The sequence below is a fragment of the Talpa occidentalis genome, unplaced genomic scaffold (genome assembly GCF_014898055.3).
Source record: "Talpa occidentalis isolate TD23 unplaced genomic scaffold, MPIMG_talOcc4v2.1 talOcc4.9, whole genome shotgun sequence".
Lineage (NCBI taxonomy): Eukaryota > Metazoa > Chordata > Mammalia > Eulipotyphla > Talpidae > Talpa > Talpa occidentalis.
In genome coordinates this window covers 48,547,983-48,571,376 of record NW_023605305.1, presented here as the reverse complement: position 1 = coordinate 48,571,376, position 23,394 = coordinate 48,547,983, and the positions used below count along the sequence as shown (strand labels likewise).

Here is a 23,394-nt window from a genome sequence, read left to right as displayed (position 1 = left end):
TCCATGTTACTGCGAATGACATGAGTTTGTCTTTTTTGATTGTTGAATAATATTCCATTATGTATATATACCACATCTTCTTGATCCAATCATCTATTTTTGGGCATTTGGGTTATTTCCAGGTTTTACCTATTGAAAATAGTGCTCTTGTATTTAATATTTACCTTAAATTAACTTGGCTACTGATTCCTGGCCCAAACAATGAATATTTCTCTTTTTTTGATTAAATGAAAATGTTAGCATATTTTCCCTTAAATCAAGTTTTGTTGTGTAAAGGCCACCAAAGATTCAGTACAGTTATTAATAAAGTACATTGATAAGTAATCATAATGAAAACATTTTTTAAAAACCTACAAATCCTAAAATAGAACCCTGTACTTCTCCAGAATTAATTCCTCTTAGATTAATTAGGGAGTGCCCCCAGGTACTCATTCAGGGTAAATAGAAAATCAAGAGAGAAAAGCTCTGAGCCCGAACTTCCTTCAATTACACAAGTTTTATTTTGAAAAAGAAAATTTGACTTCCTTATTGGACACTTCTAAAAGATCTCATGCATGTTTACCTATTGCTTTTTTTTTGTGTGTGTGTGTATATATATATATATATATAAAAGATTTATTTATTTATGCATACAAGATGTATATATTTTTTAAAAGGTTATTTTTCTAAGTATAATGAAGATTCCTGGTGTAAATAATCATCAGACTGAAGCTAGAAAACTAAAGTGAGAAAGAAATTTTGATACAAAATGCCTTGTTCCTCACATTAAACATTATTACAAATCAAGTTAGGAAAAATTAGACTAAATATTGACAGCAAGGTCAAAATGTCCTGTTTTTTTGTTTATGATCTATTACTGAGCTAGACTCACTAACAAATATATGTAATGTGATTCGATTACTGGAAAAAATTAGACTGCCAGCCTACATACAAAAATAACACACAGACACTCCAGTTGCCTCTGGTTCATGGAATTGTAAATACTTGAAATTTTTGCCTTCTTATTTTTTAATTAATGATCATTATACAGATAACCTATAAAAAGTTATTTTTAAAAAGAAATTTAATGAATTGGAAGTGTTCTTAATCAAGAAGGAGATATATAGATCGCAGTCAAGTTGATGATGTGTAAAAAATAATCTTTTCTGACTTCTAATACTATTTGAAAATGAGGAAAATTGAGAGTTCAATTAAAGATTCAAATACTGGAGTTATTTTTACCACAGCATCAATGTTGGAGAGAAAATTCAGAAGAATGTGGCCGTAGGCCAAGCCCTGGACACTCTGTCCTTCTTATGATCTTGGCATTTACCAAACTTTTGTATCTTGGACCCTAGTGAACGCACCTTAACTGGAAAGCAGCACAAATAACTCTGATAGGTCAACTGTATCTTACACACACTGACTTAAAATGAGGTTTATTGACGTGAAGTGACCTCTATAACTAAAATGAATATATTCTGCCCACGTCATATTTTCTTCTCTGTTGCTTTATATTCATAGGTTAGGTTTACTGCCATGTCATTAGAATAATAGAAAACAGCATTAAAATTCTACCTTTCAATTTCCTCAGGTAAGCACCTGTCCACTCTTTTTACTTGGCCTTGGTCCTCCAGCCTATTGTTTTTCTCTTCAATCATGAACACGGAACATTCTGAACTGGTTTGCCTGCCTCTGGTATTGACCTATTCAAATTTATCTTCTATGCAGCTAATTGAGTGCTCCTTCTAAAGAACAAACGTGACCATAGCTCTCCCAACATAAATAGCTTCTGAGCTTCCTCAAAATCCTGAGGATTGAGTAAAAGCTCCTAAGCATGGGCTTGCACAGGCTCTCTCACCTGCTCTGCTCACTCCTCAGTTTCTGTCCCAGCCAATCATAATATTCTCCAGAAGTACTACTTGTAGTCTTACCTGTGTTAATTGTTCACAGCATTTGTCCCCACTCCTGGATTGCCCTCCTGAATGGCATAAATGCCTACCTTCTGCCTTTAATGAGTTTCTATTCATTTTTCAAGGCATGGCTCAGCCATTTCTTTCTGAGAAGTTTTCTCTAATACCCCAGAAGGACAAAGTGCCTTTACTCTGTTGTCAGAGGAAATTTAACGTAGTCACATTGGACATACATAGACCTTACATCCAGCTGTCTCACCCACCTACTAGGCCATAGGTCATTAATTTTAGAAGCTGTATTAATTAATCTTAACATCCCCAGTGCCTTCAGAAGTTTAAGCACTGAGTAAACATAGGCTGAGTGAGGCTAAATTCCCAATGATAAAGTCAAGAGCTCTTAGTCACTTAAAAAAAAGTAAACTTCTGACCTTTCTTCATTAGAATCTTGGCATACTTGGAATATCCTAAAATAACTTTGTGATCAAGGAGTCAAAGCTAATGTGAGAATGAGAACTGTAGTGTTAAAGAATGATATTTTTGAGCCTCAAGAAATAATAGAAAAGAGCTAGTTTCATTGAGGACTACTAATAAAAATCAAGGAAACATTATAAATATGATACTAAGAAAGGTAGAAAGCTGTGCTGAAGCTTGAGGATGGAAATATTTGTGGAAGAGTAAGGCAGGAAGAGCATCCTGTGTTGTGTTTGACATGCTGTATTCATCTTTCCAGTGATGGTTAGATCTCACATATACTCTGAGGGGGAGGGAGGGAAGGAAAGTGTGTAAGTGCCATGTCCAGCAAAGTCCAGTGTCATAGAATGTGGCCCACTTGAGGTAGCTGGCCTTCTGAAGTTGTGGTGACTTTGGAAATCTTGTCTTTCACAAAGAAATAACAAAACTCAGAAATTTGAAGGCCTCTGCTTATATAAATTCAGCAACCTTCCATGAATAATCTCATTTATTAACATCTTAAAGGAAAATAACCACATCATTGCTAATCTTCGGTAAATTTTGACTCATGCAATAGAAACTGTAAAGAAATTAAAATAAAAATATTGATATTTAGGGTTAAAAAAACAGCTAGTTTAGATATAATGACATCATTGAATAGTCTACATATCTCCTTTACTAAAAATGGCCAAAACGCCGAACTACTGCCATAAGTATACCAAATATGGAATTTTAAATCGTGGGTTGACTCAGAGTGCTTCATAGACCCTCTCCCCAGCCCTCTTCTGACAAGTCTCTTATCTATAGTTAATATGCTTTGTTCCCACTTTCCTTTGCTGTGCTGGCCATAGGTGATTGGACCAGGGGATAGTGGCCAGTCCTCAGTCAGCCTATGGACCAATCTTACACAATAGATGTCGACAACCAGGCAACTTATGCTGAGCATGACCTGCAAACCAATCATGGACTCTTTTGAAGCATTTGAATGAGGAAATACAAATAATAGAATGATGCAAAGTCCACATGTGGTAACATGCAGACAGTGTACAGAAGTCACAAGAAAATAAAAGACTGTAGGTGAAGAGAAAAATATATTCAATGGATAGAGCAGGAGAAACCATCTCTTACTGAGATGTCAGTGTCAGTAGATGCTGACAAGCAGAATCAAAAGTGAACTGAGGGCCTCCCCGGTGGCGCAGCGGTTGAGTGCTGGGCTGCAAAGCTGCCCGCAGCCTCTGCAGCGCCGGTTCAATCCCCAGCTGCTGTGAGGGTCCCACCCTTCCATGCTTCTGACTGTACCCAGTGCTTGTATACATAAATAAATGATGAAAAAATACTTAAAAAAAAAAGTGAACTGAGACATGGTTAGGGTGAGGTCAGGAGTACAGCAAGTAGTCAGAAGAAGGAATGGTAATAAAGTTCTGATTGCAGAGAATATAGACTACTTGCTTGAAAGTTTGACAGTCAAGAGAAACTTGTGGGAATTGTTCTGGGGTGGGGGGGAGTTACTTGGAGTGGAATAGAGGTGGGAAGAGACTTATGGGTTAAGAAGCTTGAAGATGAAAAGGATGCAGTATTACTGGACTGAATGTGCCTGGACCCCAGAGAAGGAAACTGAAATAAAACTGGTAATAAGGCACTTACCCTTCAAAAAGAGGATGAAGGGGTTTTCCTCTGACATAGAAGAAAATGAAGAAAAAATGGAGGGACACCATCTTTTGAGTGAAAACAAGAAGTCCTCTTTTCCTGTCTTAGAGACACCATCTTTAATATAAAGAACAGTGAGGAATTGAAAACAAGAAAATAGCAGGAAAAAAATCAATGAAACTTAAAGCTAGTTCTTAAAAAACTCAATAAAATTGATAAACCTCTAGCAAGACTAACAAAGATGTAAAGAGAAAACACAGATCATCAATATCAGGAACAAAACAGGGATATCATTATAAATTCTGCATCTATTAAATGAAAATAAAGGAGTACTTTGAGCAACTTTACACTCATAAATTTGACAACTTGAAAGAAATAGAGCAATTCTTTGAAAACTGCAAACTTTTAAGCCTCAGTCTGAACAGTCCTATAACCATTAATGAAATTGAATTTGTAATTAAAAGCCCCAGAAAAGGAAATCTTAAAGTGTGTAAAACTAATTCACTATTTGAAAATCAATCAATGTAATCTCCATCTCTATAGTAGTAGGAATTTTCAACAGTGAAAAAATGATCACGTCAGTGCAGAAATGTGAAAAAATATTGCACTATTTCATGATTAAAACTCTCAGCAAGCTAAGAATATAGGGGAACTTGCTCAGTTTGATAAAGAATAACTACCAGATAATAATATCATACTTGACAGTGAAAGACTGAATGCTTTCCCCCTAACATAGGGAACAAGAAAAGAACTCCAGGCACCTCTCTTCTTATCATAGTACTAGAAGTTCTAGCTTCTGAAATAAGGCAAGAAAGGAAATTTTAAAGCATAGATTTTGAAAAGAAAAACAACTAACTCTGTTTGAAGATGACATGGTTATCTATGTAAAAAAAATTTAAGAAAAAGAAATTTTAAAGTATAGGTATTGAAAAGAAAAACAACTAAACCTCTTTGAAGATGACATGATTGTCTATGTAAAAAGTTTTTTTTAAAAGAGTTATTTATTTATACAAGAACCGGGGTACAGGACAGATGGGTGAGAGGATTCACCAGAGACAGAATGGGGAACAGAACAGGCAGATTGACTGAAATACACAGCTGAGGGGAGCAGGGGGCACAACAGGAGATGTCTGCTGTACCTTGTGGGTTTTTCCCCAGCTGGCCGGGATCGAAACCGTGCTACAGAGGCTGCAGTCAGCTTTCTCAGTGCGGCGCTCAACTGCCTGCGCCACCAGGGAGGCCCCTATGTAAAATGTTTTAAAGAATCTATGAAAAAAAACTAAGTGTGTTCAGTACAGTGACAGAAAAAAGATCAACATGCACAAATCATTTACATTTCTATACAAACACAATGAAAATGTGGAGATAGAAATTAAAAACTCAAAACCGTTTACAGTCACTCCAAAGTAAATTAAACACTTAACACTTAACAAAAACATGCACCAAACTTATATAATGAAAACTATAAAATGTTGATAAAACAAATCAAAGTAGACCTAAATAAATAGAAAGACATTGTGTGTTCATGGATCGGAAGACTTAGCATAATAAAGATATAAGCTGTCCTCAAATTGATATGTAGATTTAATGCAATTCCTGTCAAAACCAATCAAGGTTTTGATCAAGAATAAGAAAAAAAATTATTGCAAAATTTATATAGAAAGAGACAAGCACTAAAGTAACTGAAAGATCTTGAAAAAGAAGCTGAGAGCAATCCCTGTACCTGATAGTGTAGCCAACTATTTAGCTACGGTAATCAGGATAGTGTGGTATTGATCGATGGAATGGAATAGATTATCCAGAAATAGATCCATACAAATATGTGCAACTGACAGAGGAATAAAAGCTATTGAATTGAAGAAGGATAGCATTTTCAACAACTGCTGCTGGTGCAATTGGACATCCATTGGCAAAAAAAAAAAAAAAGAGAGAGAGAGAGAAAGAAAGAAATAACAGTGTAAGTTAACAACTCAAAAAATGCCATGGCTTTAAAATGTAAAGAATATAGTATTTCTAAATAAGATCATTAGGAGAAAATTTCAGATCTAGGGCTGGACAGAACTCTTGTCTTGACAATGAAAAGCACAGTCCACAAAAGGTAAGGCTGGTAAAATATTCCTCATCAAAATGTAAAACTTGCTCAACAAGGGCCCTGCTAAAAGAAAGAAAAATGTAAGATACAATTTGGGAAAAAATATTTATAAACTGCATAAAGTACAATGGATTAGAATCTACAATATATGTAGAACTCTAAAAACTCAACAGTCAAAAACAAAAGCAAGCTCTGCCATTAGAAAATGCCAAAGATATGAGCAAACATTTCACTAAAGAAGATACACCTAGTAAGTAAGCTCATAAAAAGATATTCAACCTTATTAGTCACTAGTTAAATATAAATTATATCCACTGTAAGATATCACTGCACACCTACCAGAATGGCTAACTAAAAATTAGTGATAGCACCAAGGATGGCAAGGAAGCACAGAAACCACATCATTTACAGTGGAGATGTAAAATGATACAGACTTCTTACTAGGCTTGCTGTAGCAAAGAGTTTAACAATTTCTCATAAAAATGCTTTCATCAACTAGCAATACCACTCTAGGTAATTTATCCTGAATAATGAAAGTTTCCATTCATACTAGAAGAAGAAATGTTTGTAGCAGCTTTATTCATAATAGCCAAATGGTGGAAACAAGTCAGATGTCATTCAATGGGTGAATGGTTAAACAACCTGTGGTATATACATGCCATGAGATATATAACTCAGCAACAAAGAGAACCAATTATTGATATGACAACTTTTATGAATCTTCAGGGAACTAAACCGAGTAAAAAAATATAAATCTTAAGAGGTAATCTAAGATTACCTTTTTTTGTGGCTTTTTTTGCCCACCACCTCTGTGACCAAGCCCAAGAATTGAGTGGGAGTTGCAGACTGGTATGGATTGGCGCTTGGGTCCCTCTGCAGTGAGAGCCTGGAAATGGCTGCACCATCACCTTCCCTTCACATGAAGGTGACAGCTGTGGTGCATGTATAAAGGAAAATTTCAAGGTCACAGATATAAGTGTCTGATTTTCAACTCCTGTAGTCTTTATGCATCTTTTTATGAGAGTGGTACAACAAGACTGATAACACCCAATGCAGTGCATATAAACAAGGGTGGATTTTGATTTTGATCTGCACTAGGGTAGAGAGGTTGTCCCTATAGAGAAATTGCAGGCCTTCAGTTGACTCTTTTGTGGAAAAAAATGGACTATACAGAGACATCTCTTCAAGAAGATGTTACTTCTGAACATGCAAAAACATCAACGGGAGGGATCTGCCCGGTCTATGCTGCATTACCGATACTAATGCTATGGATGACATTGCGGCTCATCTTACACTTGAACATGGAGCCCCCGGAGATTTAGATAAATCTTGTGGAGTTCAACACGTATATAGAACGTCTCACTCTGGCCAGGTTTACAAAGACCTCATGCTTATAGATCAAACATGCACTTTACCAGCAGTTCTACTGATGGACTTTCTTCTCAGAGTTCATATTCTCCAAGCTATAGGGAAGCCATGGATCCTATAGCTGAGCTTTTATCTCAATTATCAGGAGTGAGATGTTCTGCAGGAAAACAAGTTTATTCCTCTGGCCCCTCTGCTTCTCACTTACAACTGCAGATGCAGCTGCAGTTACAAAGGCAGCATGCCCAAGCAGCTTGGCAACAACTGGAGACCAGAGTATTGTCACAAGCAGTGTCACCACAGCAGTCACACAATCCACAGTAACAACAACACATCTAACACACAAAGTGACCAGCAAACTATCCGGAATACCTCATTTCTTTTAACAAGTTTGGATGATCCTCAAATGTCTGAATCAGAAAGCCGGTCCACACTTGGTAGAATATTACATAAAAGGCCTATGAGATCTTCTGTATTGTTTTATATAACTACATGTGAATCTATAATTATTTCAAATTAAAAAAATTATTTTAAAAAATTAAATTTTTTTATTTAATTGAAAATAAAGAAAAAGAGTGAGTGAAGGATTGGTGATGGAGATTGGAGACTTGCAGTTAAAGGGCAAGGTTTGGAGCATCTCATTTACCAACTAGAGATAAATAAAAGGATTACGCAGTTCTGTGACCGGCCCCATAAAGGTTAGATTTCATGGATTTGCAGCAGAGAAATTGACATAATTAAGTCTTTTTGGACAAGCATGACCCCAAGATATAACTGCCCCTATCCCATCTGTAGATAGAGTGCAGATCTCACAGAACCTATAATGTTTCGACTCACTGCTTCAAAAATTAATGTGCCATTCCAGTGAAAAGATATTGCTTGCCGTACTCCTTGCTGGGCTTTTGCAAATGCATCAGGTGAAAGTCCTATTGAAAACATGGTCAAATAAACACAGCATGATGATGCTAAAACGAGCATTATAGCCGAGTAGGGGAAAATCAGCACTGCTGGGATGCCAGAGTGGGAGAGACAGATTTCTGCTGGGTTGACTTCATTCGAGGGTGTGTGTGAGAGAGTCTGTGTGTGTGTGAGAGAGAGTCTGTGTGTGTGTAAATATATGTGTGTGGACAAGCTGCTTGTGTGTCTTAATATATAGGTATGGATCAGTTTTGAAGCCTGAATTAAAAAATTACAGAATTCTAGATAAAAGAAATATTATTTATACCTTCAAAGCCAACCAACCAGCATGTTTCTTTGGCATAGCTACTGCACTCCTAAACCCTTCTACTCCAATGCCAGCTGTGAGAAGTGAAATGCAGAACACTGAAAGGATTCAATACTACCTAGGAATCTAGAGACAATGTTTGTATTTGGGAAAGTTTCATTCAAATCAGGTTTCTTGATGACAGATCTATCTCATGCATTTTGATATTGCAACCACATATTACTTTTCTGTTGGGATACACAAATATCTGTTGTATGGTTAGTGAAATAGATATAATTATTGAGGTCAAACCATTTCTACCAGTTTATTGAACTTTACAAAGGATAACAAAATATTTATTAACACTGTCTTTTACTAAAATGCCTATAACCAGAATTTCTGCATGCTTCCTTTTCTCTGTAATGTCAGCCTTACTGTTGGACTAGTTTAAACTTGTTTCTTTAACTTCCTCATACACTGTCACGTACAAACCAAAGTTCCTTTCCACCCCACCCCTGGTGTTCAACAATGACTGAATAAGCAGTTCTATTGATTTAAATATTCAGAGTTTAAAGCCAAGAGCAATTTCAGCTAAGGAAACCAAGAGGTTCCAAAAAGAGACTTCGAAGTGTTAAGAAATATTTGTTTTTTGAGGGGTCCAAACAGTCTTGATCAGTAGAGGTCCATGAGCAATAATTAGATATTTTTATACTTTTTTCAAACTGGAAAGAATGAGTGATTTTCACTGGCCTGATTTCCTTAAAGATTCCAATCTATTTATATTTACCAATTCAAAGTCGAAGACATATTTAACTTTGCCATCAGAATGACTTGTACTTGAAGATCATAGGGCAGAGTCCATTTTTCTGCCTTCAGTCAACACTCTACTCAAATTAATTCAGAGTAAGAGCAGTCTGTCCTTTGCTTTAACATTTCAAGTGACAGAACCTCTCATGGAAATGCATTCAGGAGTTTTAAAATCTCCATTATTAGGGATAGACCAGAAGAAGAGCAAGAAAGAGGTCTGTGTGTCTTACATGATATATACCATCATTAGTTATGTGCTTTGAAAAAAATCTATAAACAAAAACCTTAATTTTAGTTTTTTTCCAGGAGTTCCACTAATAAACACGAACATTTCTTCCATTCCTTGAACCTATGGGAGGTACAAATTACTATCTCAAAAACTGAAAGCTTTGCTTTCTCAACTTTAGAAAGACAATATTTTTGGAGATAATTAGTGGCAAAACTCTCTAGAAGAGATAGCTGGAATCTAGACTTGACACATTTTTAATCCATAAACCAGCAACACTGAAACTAGAACTTCCACCCCACCCACGGTTTTCTGGCTTCCTGGGTTACTGAGATCTGGCAAGGACGGCCGAAAAGCAACATCCCTTGCCTCCCACACAACTGGCACATTTGTGGAAAAACTGAGCAGACAGATCTGCCTACTACCATCAGGGGAACAGGGGCCAGCAATTCCAAGTCTCTTTTCTTTCTTGCTATCTTATTTTTTCCCTTGTAATGGAAGTAAAGAAAAGTAATAGTAGAAAACTTAGAAAATATTGAAAGCTCCAAAAGAAAAAAATTGCACAATCCTACTATCAAGGGGTAATTACTTTTATTTTTGCATGTAAACTACTTTTATCTTTGCATATAAATATTTTTGTAGAATTAAAGTAGCACACTTATTGAGAAAATGTGAGCAGTATATGAGGGTGTGGGGAATATCCCATCATCCAGAGGTAACCATTGTAATTTTATCAGTGAACAACTAGCCATCTCTTTACTCACACCTAGGCACCATTATTCCTGCAATTTATGCGAGTGGGCATTCTCTATATCATGCTCTGGATATTTTTCTTATGCAGTTGAATTTCTGGGACATATTTCCATATCAAGAAATATGGAGAAACATTCTTTTTAATGATGTACATGATTCTTTTAACTGGTTGAATTTAAAATAGATCGTTTTAAGAGATTTTAAGAATTATGTCACCACACAGAAACATTAATTCCAAAGAGCACCTGCACCCCTATGTTTATAGCAGCACAATTTACAACAGCTAAGCTTTGGAAACAATCCAAATGCCCAAAAATAGATGACTGGATCAAGAAGGAGTGGTGCATATAAATAATGGAATATTACTCAGCATTCAAAAAAGATAAATACATGCAATTTGCAGCAACATGGATGGAGCTGGAAGGGATCATGCTCACAAAATAGCTAGAAAGAAAAAGAAAAATACTGGATGGTCTCACTCATAACAGGAATCTAGAAAACCTAAATAAGGGACCAGGAAAAAGAATAACTATAAGAAAGAAAAAATCAAAATCAACAAACAACTATGAACCAGAGACACACTTTGGGGGGGGGGGGTGCCCGGGAAGGAGGGATTGGGGTCAAAATCAGGGGGTTGCAATTGTATGGGGAATATAAAAATAAAATAAAATAAAAAGAATTATGTCACCAATCCCTTATTTATGGGTATGTAGGTTGTTTTTAGCTTTCTTTTTTTTTTTTTTTTTTGAGGATTTATTTTCTTTCTTTATTTATTTATACAAGCACTGGGTATAGTCAGAAGTGCGGGAGGGTGAGAAAATTCACCAGAGCCAGAGCGGAGAGCAGAGCAGGCAGAAGGACCAAAGTACACTGCTGAGGGGAGCAGTGGGCGGCAGGAGGGGTCTGCGCACCATGTAAGACCCTCCTCCGGTGGCCGGGAGCAGCCGGGGATCGAACCGTCGCTGCAGAGGCTGCGGGCAGCTTCGTAACCCAGCGATCAACCGCTGTGCCACCAGGGAGGCCCTGTTTTTAGCTTTCTGTTCTCTGAACTAATGCTTCAGTGAAGCTCTTTGTACACGTAGTCTTGTACTTAATAGCTCCTTGAGATAAATTTCTACAAGAGAAATTACTAGGTCATTTTTGATATCTATTTCAGGGCCACCAAAAGAAAGGTTATGAGGATTTATGCTCTCACTGGTGAGAGATTATTATTATAAGATTATTCCTCATACTCTCATCAGTATTACTAATATATTCCCAATTTACTAAGAGAAAATGAAATATTTACCCCAATCATTAGGCGAAAATGATAGGTCACTTCCTTTTCATTGATATTTCAGTTAAACACCTTTTTATATGCCTATTATTGACCATTTTTATTTCTTCTGTGGACCTTCCATTTTCAAATTGAGCATCATGTCTTGTTTAAAATTGCTTTGTGAAGACTTGTTTTAGCTGTAAATTCATTCTTCGTGTCTATCATGTATTGCAAATTTTCCCAATTTGATTTTTTTTTTACTTTTTATGATGTTTTCAGTTATATATAAATTTTAATACCTTCAAATAATACCTGATACATAACTTTGTGTCTGGTTTTTGTCTTTCTAACATTGTATTCCTTTTGCTTTTCCTTGTTAAAAATTTTAGTAAAATGTTTTAATGAATGCATAAATACATTTTAGGATTGTACCATTTGTTTATCTGTTTTTTTACTGTGGAATACATTTATATTTCACTTTGTCACCACTATAAATAATGCTATACTGGAGGTGATAAGCAGATGGGAAAAATAAAGTGTAGCTATGATCTTCAACATTTTAGTAGCAAGAGAGGTTGAAAGTGAAGTGAGACTATTTTTTCCTTTATCATTACTGAGAAAGAATTTAACAAAGGCCCAATTGTGATAGCTTTTAAAACAAACCAAAAAGAAAAAAAGGATGAGATACATGTTCAGAAATTAACCCTGGAAAAAATAATTAAGTAGAGGACACATACACACACTAAATTTGTGTGTTTTAGTAGACGTATAACTTCAACTGAATCTTCAAAATTTTTTCCTTGAACTTGTCTTATTTACTTTAATAGGACTTAAGGTCTTTTTTTTTTCTTAGCTGTAGAGTCCCTCAAGATCTCCATCTCATTTTACTAACTCTTGACAACAATAAAATATATCCATTCTCTTTAGGCTTGTTTAATAAAATACATTATTGCATTTTCAAGCATTTAAATTTGATGGATGAGTTTGTCCATAAAGGTTGTTTGTAAATCTGTTAAAGTCATTTATTTGTGATTCTGGTATAATTGTGTATGACAGTATTAATGCTGCTTTCCAGAAGATTAACCATAAGCTATAGGGCCTAATTTGGGGTTCAAAGTGGAAAGTGGTGATATTTCAATGTGTGATTTATTGGAAGAAAACGAAGCATGATGGGGACAATCTGGGAGGGAGTTTTACATGCAGTTGGGAGGGAGCCCCCAGGCAGACCTGGTATTACTTTGCTGGTATTCAGCAATTTGTACTATGGGACTTTTAGCACAAAGCAGGATAAAATATAACCTCACATTTTACTACCAGCTCTGTTTTTTCTCTCTTTTCTTCACTGAGACCAGAGAATAATACATAAAGGTTGACAGCTTTATCCTAATCTGACTTGTTTTGAATACTCATATTTTCATCCTTCGTTGATTTTTAACATGATGAGCTATATGATGGCCATTTCAATATAGTATGCTGCACCAAAATTATGTTTTTGGGAGTGTGACTTTTAAGAAAAGGAAATGCTTGTGATTATTAGTTTCATATCAACTGTGTCACATCAAGCCCTTAATATATGGTAATTCAGTAGGGCGGTGGCTGTTTTTCAATTTCATAGCAATAGATGAAATACTTTGGTTCCATTGCTTTACCTACTTTTTTTAAATTTTTTTTAAATAATAAATTTTATTTTTATATTCCCCATACAATTGCAACCCCCTCATTCTGACCCCAATCCCTCCCCTCCTGCCACGCACCCCCCCAAAAGTGTCTCTGGTTCATAGTTTTTTGTTGATTTTGATTTTCACTTTCTTATAGTTATTCATTTTCCTGGTCCCTTATTTAAGTTTTCTAGATTCCTGCTATGAGTGAGACCATCCGGTATTTTTCTTTTTCTTTCTGGCTTATTTCGCTGAGCATGATCCCTTCCAGTGCCATCCATGTTGCTGCAAATTGCATGTGTTTATCTTTTTTGAATGCTGAGTAATATTCCATGGTATATATGTACCACATCTTCTTGATCCAGTCATCTATTTTTGAGCATTTGGGCTGTTTCCAAAGCTTAGCTATTATAAATAGTGCTGCTATAAACATAGGGGTGCAGGTGTTCTTTGGAATTGATGTTTCTGTGTCCTTTGGGTAAATACCTAGGAGTGGAATTGCTGGATCATGTGGAAGCTCTATGTTTAGTAAAGTGGTTTTGAACTATTGAGGGTTTTGCTGGTAGTTTCCGTGGAATTCCACCTAAATAAGATGGGTGGATTTACCCCAGCTAATAAAGACTGGGTACATATGGGGCCTCCCTGGTGGCTCAAGGGGCTGAAGCTATCTTCAACCACTGCAGCACAAGGGAGCTGATCCATATCGTGCAGCAAATCTCTCCTGTCTTGCCCGCTGCTCCCCTCAGCAGTGTATTTCAGTCGATCCACCTGTTCTGCTACCGGCTCTGTCTCTGATGAATACTCTTACTCTCCTGCACTTTTGGCCTGCACCCCACCTCTTGTATGCATAAAGAAATAAATTTAAAAAAAAAAAGACTGGGTGCATATTTGAATATGATAAAAATGAAAAGGTGAATATTTTGGAAATATGCATGTCTGCTCTTGCCTAACCTCAGAATTAGTCATCTTTGCTCTTCAGGATGTGCCCTCTTGCCATCCTGTTTTCCCTTACGCCCACCCTGTGCCCAGAGTCAATCACACCTAGGCTGTTGGGGTTATGTTCCCTGCCCATATCTATGCTGTATTGTCCAAAGATCTGTCTCCCTTATGCGCATGTTTGTTTGTTTTTTAAAAATATTTATTTATTTACCCTTTGTGTAGAAGAGCTGGGGTAGGCCAGAGGCTCAGGGGGTAAGAGGACTCACCAGAGACAGAGTGAGGAGCAGAAGAGGCAGATCTACTGAAATACACTGCTGAGGGGAGCAGCAGGAGAGAAAGGAGAGGTCTGCTGCACCATATGTGGGTTAGCTCCCTGGCCTGGGATTGAACTCAGGCCATAGAAGTGATAGCATTGAGACATAACCCCCAGGTTACTAGAGAGGCCCTCCCTTGCATGCATGTTAAGGGCAGGACTCAGTTCTGTCTTCTGCTTATTCTCTGGAATTGTTGCATATCATGGGCTCTGGCACAGGGATCTATTTGATGGATTCAACTGAGTGAACCCAATCTTGCCATCTTAATATATTGATCAATTAGTACATGCATCTAATGGTTAAAAATACAAAATCCAGTTTCCTTCAAACCTTTTTTTCCTTTAAAAAATATTGTTGAGTGCTTGCCGATATTGTGAACATTACTTTGGCTTCCAGAGAACATAGTGGTGAAAATGATAGAAATAACCCCTGTCTTCAGGGAGTTAAAAATCTAATGAAATAACTCACTAGTCTTATTTGCCCAATTCACATGTTTTCATGTTTCAGCTTGGATAAACAAATCAAGTATCCACTCATATTAAAAAAATAAATTAAAGAAATACTTCTGGGGCTTTGCCACTGGCAGCATAATATAGTTAGGAAGTACAGTAAAGAATCATACTGTCGGGGAACTCCCTGGTGATGCAAGGGGTTAAGCACCACACTATGAAGCTATCTGCAGCATGAGTTCGATCCCCAGCTGGCCAGGGAGCAACCCACATGGCAAAGCAGACTCTCCTGTCTCACCCACTGCTCCCCTCAGCAGAGCATTTCGGTCAGTCTGCCTGTTCTGTTCCCCGCTCTATTTCTGGTGAATCCTCTCACCCCCCTGCATCTCTGGCCTGTACCCCAGCTCTTGTATGCATAAATAAATAGATCTTTTTTTTAAAAAAGATAAATATTGCAGAAATTGTTCAAAAAAAAAGAATCATACTGTCCATTATAGTAGCCTCTTGCCACATGTGGCTGCTAACACTCAAAAATGTGGTAGTCTCGACTGAGACATAGTGTAACTGTAAAATACACATAAGATGTTGAAAATTTAGTATGAAATAAGCAACGGAAACTCTCATTATCAATTTACTGATAATGTGTTTAAATAATACATTTAAAATTTTGTATTTACTAAAATGTTATTAATTTTAATTTCCCCTAGTTCTTTTCATTTTTTTTATTATTAAAGTAACATTGAGTTATAACATTTTATAATTTAGGTATTCGTCATTGAGAATCAATATATGTATAATAACATATTAAATTCACCACTAAAAATGCACTTTTATTCTTCATCATACCATTCTCCCCTTTGACCAAATTTACCCACCTGCTTCCCTCCCTTTACTTGTGGAAAAGAATACTAGGTGAGAAATGTCTTATATTCCAAAGTTTGTTTTTGCTTTGTTTGATTTAGTATACCTGTTTTTGTTTTCTCCATAAATAGGTCATCTTTTAGGTGTTTTGTTTTGTTTTTGATGCTCTTAAATTGTCTGTTAGGTAAGACTTGTAAAACATTACTTATCAGTGATAGTGTTGAAACTGGAGAGTATTGTGCTTTCTTTCTCCAAGCTTCACTGCAAGAACCATCAGGAATGTGGCCCTTTCCAAGCTTGAGGGCTGCAGATGTCAGCCCCACCCTCTCCCTTTGCCTATGGATTGGTTAATGATCCACCGGGTGCCAGGATTTCTTTTGATCACTTTATGGAATGGATCAATGAGGATAGCCTCAAAAAAATTGTATGTGGAATCTCCACCAACACAGGAAGAATTCAAGACCCTGAGTCCCACTGTGGCATCTAGCTCGCTCTCAGCAACAGTTTGAAGGCCTTTAGTGAACTTGAGCTAATTAACACCATGATGGACATGGTTGCCAAGGGCTGCACCCTTTGGAATTGACCACTTTCAACCATCAGGGTGCACACGAATCCCATATATGACATAAACTTGTGCATGGCCTTAAATGCCTGTCTGCAGGCTTTATCTTGCCTGGTGGGGTGGGGTGCCCTTTGGCTCCCTGAGAACACACACTGAGAAGAAAACACATCAGATCAGCCTGCATCTTCTTTCACAGCTCTTGGATGTACTTGTAAGCATCCATTTGGCTTACCTGATGGCTGCCATCATATTAATCTTTTCATTTTGTTACTAGATAAATTAAATTCCAGATGCTGCTCACATCATTTGTTTTATATCAACATAGAATACTGTGAGTGTAGAGAGTGACATAGCAGACTAGACAGGAAATCTTTCATTTCAAATCCTAATCTTGTCCCCTTCTTGTTTATTGACCTTCCACAATTTACTTAATCTATCTTTATTTCTTTTATCTCATCATCTTGTAAAATCAAGATAGCAATAAAATCTGTTGTTATAAGGACAGGTTAAAAGTGTAAATCATGTAGAACAATGTCTAGCATATAATACACACTCTAAGTCTTTGTTAAATAAATAAATAGTTTCACTAGTCACCAGCTTATCCACCCCAGTGGGGTAGAATTGTCAAAGGGCTAATGCAGTTCTTGAATAGCAGTTTTGTGAATAAGTTGTATTTTTCTTGGGACAGTAGCTGCTATTATAGACCTACATAGTGAATATTTCTGATGGCTTATTAGTTCAATTCCCTTCTCAACACCATCATCCCCCACTCTCAGAACAGATGGAGGGAAAGTAATAAAATTCAAATGAATTAATTACCTTCTCTCTAGCAGGCTCTTTGGTAGGATTCTGAAATGAATAACTAATCTACGAAGTTCTCTCTCTGCATTTATTGCATGTCCTTGCTACTTTGTGTGGGTTCCTTGAAATAAATCTAAAATTTGAAAAATTGAGCTTCTAAGTTAAAGGGTACTATTACTTACTTTGTACTTTATTTACAGAATGGACATCTGGACATCCATACTTATAACCTCTACTTATTTGTTATTAACTAAGAGAAGATATTCAAAGGTCAGTCAAAAATTGAGATATTGGGGCCTCCCTGGTGGCGCAAGGGGTTAAGACACAACCTATGAAGCTATCTGCAGCCACTGCAGTAGGAGTTCCATCCCCAGCCAAGGAGGAGACCCACATGACTCAGCAGACCTCTCCTGACTCACCTGCAGCTCCCCTCAGCAGTGTATTTCAGTCAATCTGCCTGTTCTATTCCCCATTCTGTCTCTGGTGAATCCTCTCACCCTCCATACCTATGGCCTGTACCCCAGTTCTTGTGCATAAATAAATAAATCTTTTAAAAAATTGAGATATTTATGATATCTGTCTCTAAAGGAAAAGTACATATTGCTTGTGGCATAGTGACTCTTTTGGTGGCTCCCAAATCCCTCCCTCCTGGCAGTTACTTATGTGCTGTATACTCCACTCAACTCAAGTGTTCATGGGTCCTGCCATTCACCGCTAAACAATACAGTAGAGAAGAGATGATGGATTATTCATGATTATAAGTATGTGATAACATAAGATGGTAAGTCCCTCGTTAAGGGAATTTTTCCTTATCTTGATGACTTTGAGGAAACAAATGCTCTTATTGGTTCCACAAAGGAAGAAATTGCTGAAAGCTTCTAGGAGTTGAGGGCAGTGGCTACTAATAGCCAGCAAGAAATTAAAAAGAACTGAATTATGCTAACAACCGGACTGAGTATATAAGTGGATTCTTCTCCAGCTAAGCCTCTGATGGAACCACCACCACTTCTAACATCTTAATGCATCCTTGCAATCTGCAGCCCTATGCAGAAGACCCAGGGAGTCAAGCCTAGATGCCTGACCCACAGAAGCTGAGATAATATGTGTGGTATCTCGGCTGCTAAATTGTGATAATATTAGTATGCAATAATAGATAACTAGTACAGTTTTGTGTTTCTTAACAATGATGGCCTTATTCTGAGACATGCATAATTATGCAATTTTGTTGGTCAAAAGTTCTAAAGTGTGATTACACAAATCTAGATAGTTTAGCCCCCTGCACACTTAGATTAAATGGTATAGCCTATTGGGACCACCATCACATATGTGCCTAATTATTGACCAAACATCATTAAGCAATAAAGACTGAACACTGGTACTTTGACTAATCTAAATTTTACTTCTAAGCATGATTTGTAGGTAAATCAAAATGCACATGTTGAAATTATTGGAGTTCATTATCTCTTTACTTCATTTTGGTAGCTTCTGCCCTCTTAGCAAGCCTAAGTGATATAGGTATATGATGTTTAATAAAATAATGAAATCAATTTTCATATTTATAACATTTTCATATTTATAATATATTTATAAATATTTCATATTTACAACATTTTAAAGTTTACATGTTGTAGGGGCAGGACTGGCCACAGTGCAGGTTTCTGATTCCATGCAGATCGGGTAAAGGAGGAGTCAGAGTCCTTAGTAGTTTTGCAGGTTTTTTATTTGGGGTTCACCAGGCATATGACAGGTAGGGGTGCTGGCTGGGGGGCTGGGAGGCTGGCAGGCCTCCCAGCCCCCAGCAAGTCTTCACTCTATCTGGGCTCTCTAGCGTTCGTTCTGCTGCTTCTCGGCTTCTCTTTCGGTTCTGCTGCTGCTGGCTGGGGCTGCTCGCGTCCCCCCCGTGACGCCGCCCTTAAAAGCACAGTCTTAGCTCAGCTGAATCCCATCTACCTATGCCCACACCCTACTCCAGGTGCCCGCCATCAGGCATGCATTCAGGACAAGGATCCATCATCTATCCTGATGGCGGAAGGGCAGAAAAGCCTGATATTTTCTTTACCCTACAGTCCACCCCCTCAGGGTTTTCTGCCATACAGTCTATACATACATATACAATTTTCTAAACAAACAATGCAGCCATGGCCCACAAAGCAAATACATCACAATATAACAAAATACAATATAACAAAATACAACAGAACACAAATAAGTCCAGGCAGGGCACCAACCTAGTGCAAAAGACAATTATTGGTACCAGCAGATGAGCCACCAAATCTGCTGCCGAAGGCACTGCTCATGCGAGGGAGGGGAAATCACACACGGCATCTGCTATAACACACCAGGAGCCGTCAGGCTTCCTGGCCTTCTCTGGCTGTAGTCTCTGCTACAAGGCACACACAGCATCCACCCCCAGGATGCACTAGCTCTGGGATTGGCAATTTTATTCTGTTGGGGGTAATCGCCAACCCTCAGGGTTTCTGTCTGCAGTCGCTCCAACACTCGGCCTTCATGGCCACCCATGCGACTCACAGACCCCTGCTCTCAAGCCAACCCACTGCACAAGCACATGGGTTGGGGATCCAAACTTTGCATTTGGCTTGGGCTCCACCCCAAGCCACATTCCCCACCCGTCCCCCAAGGACGGGCTCCTCAGCTCCTCACCCTCACTCAAGAATGAGCAGGGCATCACCCATAGGTGATTTTACGAGACTCACAGGGCTTCAGCATACCCAGGCTGCTTAACAGCCGCTTTAGGGCTTCTCAACTTAGCATCAGTACCAGCTTTTGCCACCTTAGTTGGCTTTTCTCCTCCACCTGGCCACTGGGCATACACAGGCTGCTTTTGGCCATCTAGGCCCACTGGCCACCCCCAGATTCTCAAAAAATAAAGATAACCTGCTAAGGTCCTCCGCCTTCTGGCGGGATTGTCAGTCCAAAATCATCAGTTCATCAGTTCAAGTCCATTGGCCTCTCCCTGCGTCAGCAATGGCCTGCTGCCTCAGGGGTCATTGGCTGGTCCTTTCCGGTGTCGTTGGCTGGTCCTATCCGGTGTCGTTGGCTGGTCCTTTCCGGTGTCGTTGGCTGGTCCTTTCGGGCGTCTCCTTCACGCCAGGTCTCATCCTGTAGCTCGTGGACGTATCCATCTTCTGTACCGCCATGGCGCCTCCAGCGTCGTCACAGGCAGTCTTTTACTCCTTAGTCCCTCCAGGCCTTTGGCGGGCTCCAATACCCGTCTGCATGGATCCTGCCGACTTACGCCAATTGTAAAGGCAGGACTGGATACAGTGCAGGTTTTCTGATCCCATGCAGATCGGGTAAAGGAGGAGTCAGAGTCCTTAGTAGTTTTGCAGGTTTTTTATTTGGGGTTCACCAGGCATATGACAGGTAGGGGTGCTGGCTGGGGGGCTGGGAGGCTGGCAGGCCTCCCAGCCCCCAGCAAGTCTTCACTCTATCTGGGCTCTCTAGCGTTCGTTCTGCTGCTTCTCGGCTTCTCTTTCGGGTTCTGCTGCTGCTGGCTGGGGCTGCTCGCGTCCCCCCGTGACGCCGCCCTTAAAAGCACAGTCTTAGCTCAGCTGAATCCCATCTACCTATGCCCACACCCTACTCCAGGTGCCCGCCATCAGGCATGCATTCAGGACAAGGATCCATCATCTATCCTGATGGCGGAAGGGCAGAAAAGCCTGATATTTTTCTTTACCCTACACATGTAATAGACTTTTGGTTTAGATAGATGAGATTCAGTTTCTCGTATGTTGGTTTGATGTGTTTGTGGGGTTTGGAATGTATCAGACACTTGTCTGTAGGGTCCTTAAGAGAGTTTTGGATCAGAGAAGTTTCTCAAACCATTAGTATCTTCCAGACAGTAGCTGGAGCTATAGAAATGGATTAAGTCATTCGATCATCTCTAGAAGGTAAAGAAGACTTAAGGATGAGGCCCAGGAAACATTTTTTTCTGTAGAAGAAAAAGTAAGTGAAGTCAGGAAGGTGAAAAATTTAGTACAGAATGTTCAGGATTCCCACAATTTCAAGGTGAAGAGGGTACAAAAAAGAAGGAAAAGGAGGAGGAGTGAGAGAAGTAAAAAAAGGCCTAAGTTCATCAGATTTATGAATTAAGAAGAGTTGTTGACCTTAGTGAGGGGGAGTGGAAATTGGATTTGAATAGCTTAGCAAGGCAGAAGTAGAGGCAGATATTTACTTGGGTGATAGTTGAGGGGATTATTGAATCAGGAGGAGTTTTTTCTTAAATTTATGCTTTTTGACCATGAAGAGTTACTAGAAGAGAGATTTTCAATATGGGAGCAGATCAATTTAAAGCAAGGTCCAGGACTGGCGAGAGAGCATGGTGGGCGGGGTGGATAGCATGAAGAATTATCCTTAATTGGGGGAGGGGGGTGAAAACCTCTTTCTCTGAGACCAGAGAAAAAGAAATTAACTTGCATATAAAGCAGATACAGCCATAGATGTGAGGAGGAGCAGTTGGGGAATCTACCAGATTTTGGTTTTCCCATTTGCTGAGAGAAAGTGGGATGGGTTTGAGGCAGAGCTGAAGGAATTGGAAAAGTGGATACACTTGGTGATAAAATTCAGGGAAAGTTCATTAACAGGAGAATCTTGCGAGTAGAGTTGAGCTTCTAAGAGGAGTTGAGAATCTCTCCAAAGTTGAAAGTTGTACCATTATGAAGTCTCCCTTGTAGTGGAAGGTGAAGAATATGGGGTTGTCTCTATAAAATTAGAAAACTGAACTTGGGAAATATCTTGCAATCCAGCTGACAAGGTTGTTACCAAGGTTATCCCTCTTTTATGAAGGATTCCAATGCCTCTTGGCTGACAAACTAGGCGTCTGTTGTTGTTCGTTTAATTTATTATAGAAAAAAAGTAGGTCTTCAAGGAAAAAGATAAATACCAGATGGTCTCACTTATATGCAGAATATAGAGAAATCAAACAAAAGGTCAAGAAAAAGTCAAAAGTAGCAAGCTGACCATAGAACTGAGGCATACAAGCAAAGGAAGGGGAGGTGGGGGGAGGGGCAAAATAGGGGAGCGATGAACACAAGGGAATATGATGATGGTTCATGGGTGATACAGTGGTGGGAGAACTAGGGGGACTAGAAGGATTAAGAGAAAAAATTTAATTAATTAATAAAAAAGAAAAACATGTAGGTCTTCAGGTTGAAAGTAAGGAATTCCATATTTAGGAATATGCCTTGAATTAGAGTGGCATACTCACCTTCTCCATTAGAAGGGTAATACTACTTTGCTTTCTCCTTCCCATTTGCAGTTCCCACCTCTTCTGATTCAAGTGAACCGAAGTAAGAGTCATCCCTCATTTTTCTCTATGACTGGTTCTTCTGGAAACGGCATGCCTTATAACTCTTCAGAGGTGACTTGTTTTATCTTCAGAAGAATCTCAGATCATAAAGTGGAATTGTTTTCCATGTCATTTCTTAAATAGGATCTTAAAATGTTGTTTCTGGAGAAATGGTCCATAAAGAAAAATCCTCCCTATCTAGAAACATATGGCAAATGCCAGCATCAACTTTCAGATCTTCTGAAGTCATCTAGCAGTTTATTCTTTCATTTAACATAATGATTAAGTACTTGTTAGGTATCTGATGCTGTTCCAGGATCCTTGCTTTAAGAAAGCTAGCATGGTTATGTGGTGGGGGATGGGAGGGAGAGTGAAATTGAAAGTAAGTAAACAAATACATAATAAAAGATATAAGGTTGTGATAACTATGAGCAAAATAAGATAGAGCTGATACTAGGAAAAGAATGGGTTTAGATATCTAGAATATCCAGAATTCAGAAGATTTTCATTTGCAACAGGACTACTAAACAGTCTGCAATTACCTTGGCAAGAAAATAAATGACATAGACCTGCTGTGTCCATATTTTTGATAAGCTGAATCTAAATCAGAAGAAGTAATTCTCTTCTGTGGACTGGAAATACCACGGACATAGCCCTGACATCAGCTGAGATTAATACAGCAGTCCACCCTTTCTTCAGGCAAAAAAAAAAAAAAATGGTAAACCATAAAAGAACAGGCCTGGGAACCTAACAGATAAGGACAATTATGTTCTAGAAGCCTAGTCTGTTGTCAGTACATTGTACTTCT

The 23,394-nt window shown here is 38.4% G+C and overlaps 1 protein-coding gene and 1 pseudogene across 1 annotated transcript in view; both read left to right on the top strand.

The window, feature by feature from the left end:
• Positions 1-23,394, top strand: part of ST6GALNAC5 (ST6 N-acetylgalactosaminide alpha-2,6-sialyltransferase 5) — a 170,688-nt gene that overhangs the window by 43,028 nt on the left and 104,266 nt on the right. The gene's annotated exons all lie outside the window — the stretch shown is intronic.
• The window catches only part of LOC119235823 (E3 ubiquitin-protein ligase KCMF1-like), a 75,037-nt pseudogene continuing 57,940 nt past the window's right edge, over positions 6,298-23,394 (top strand).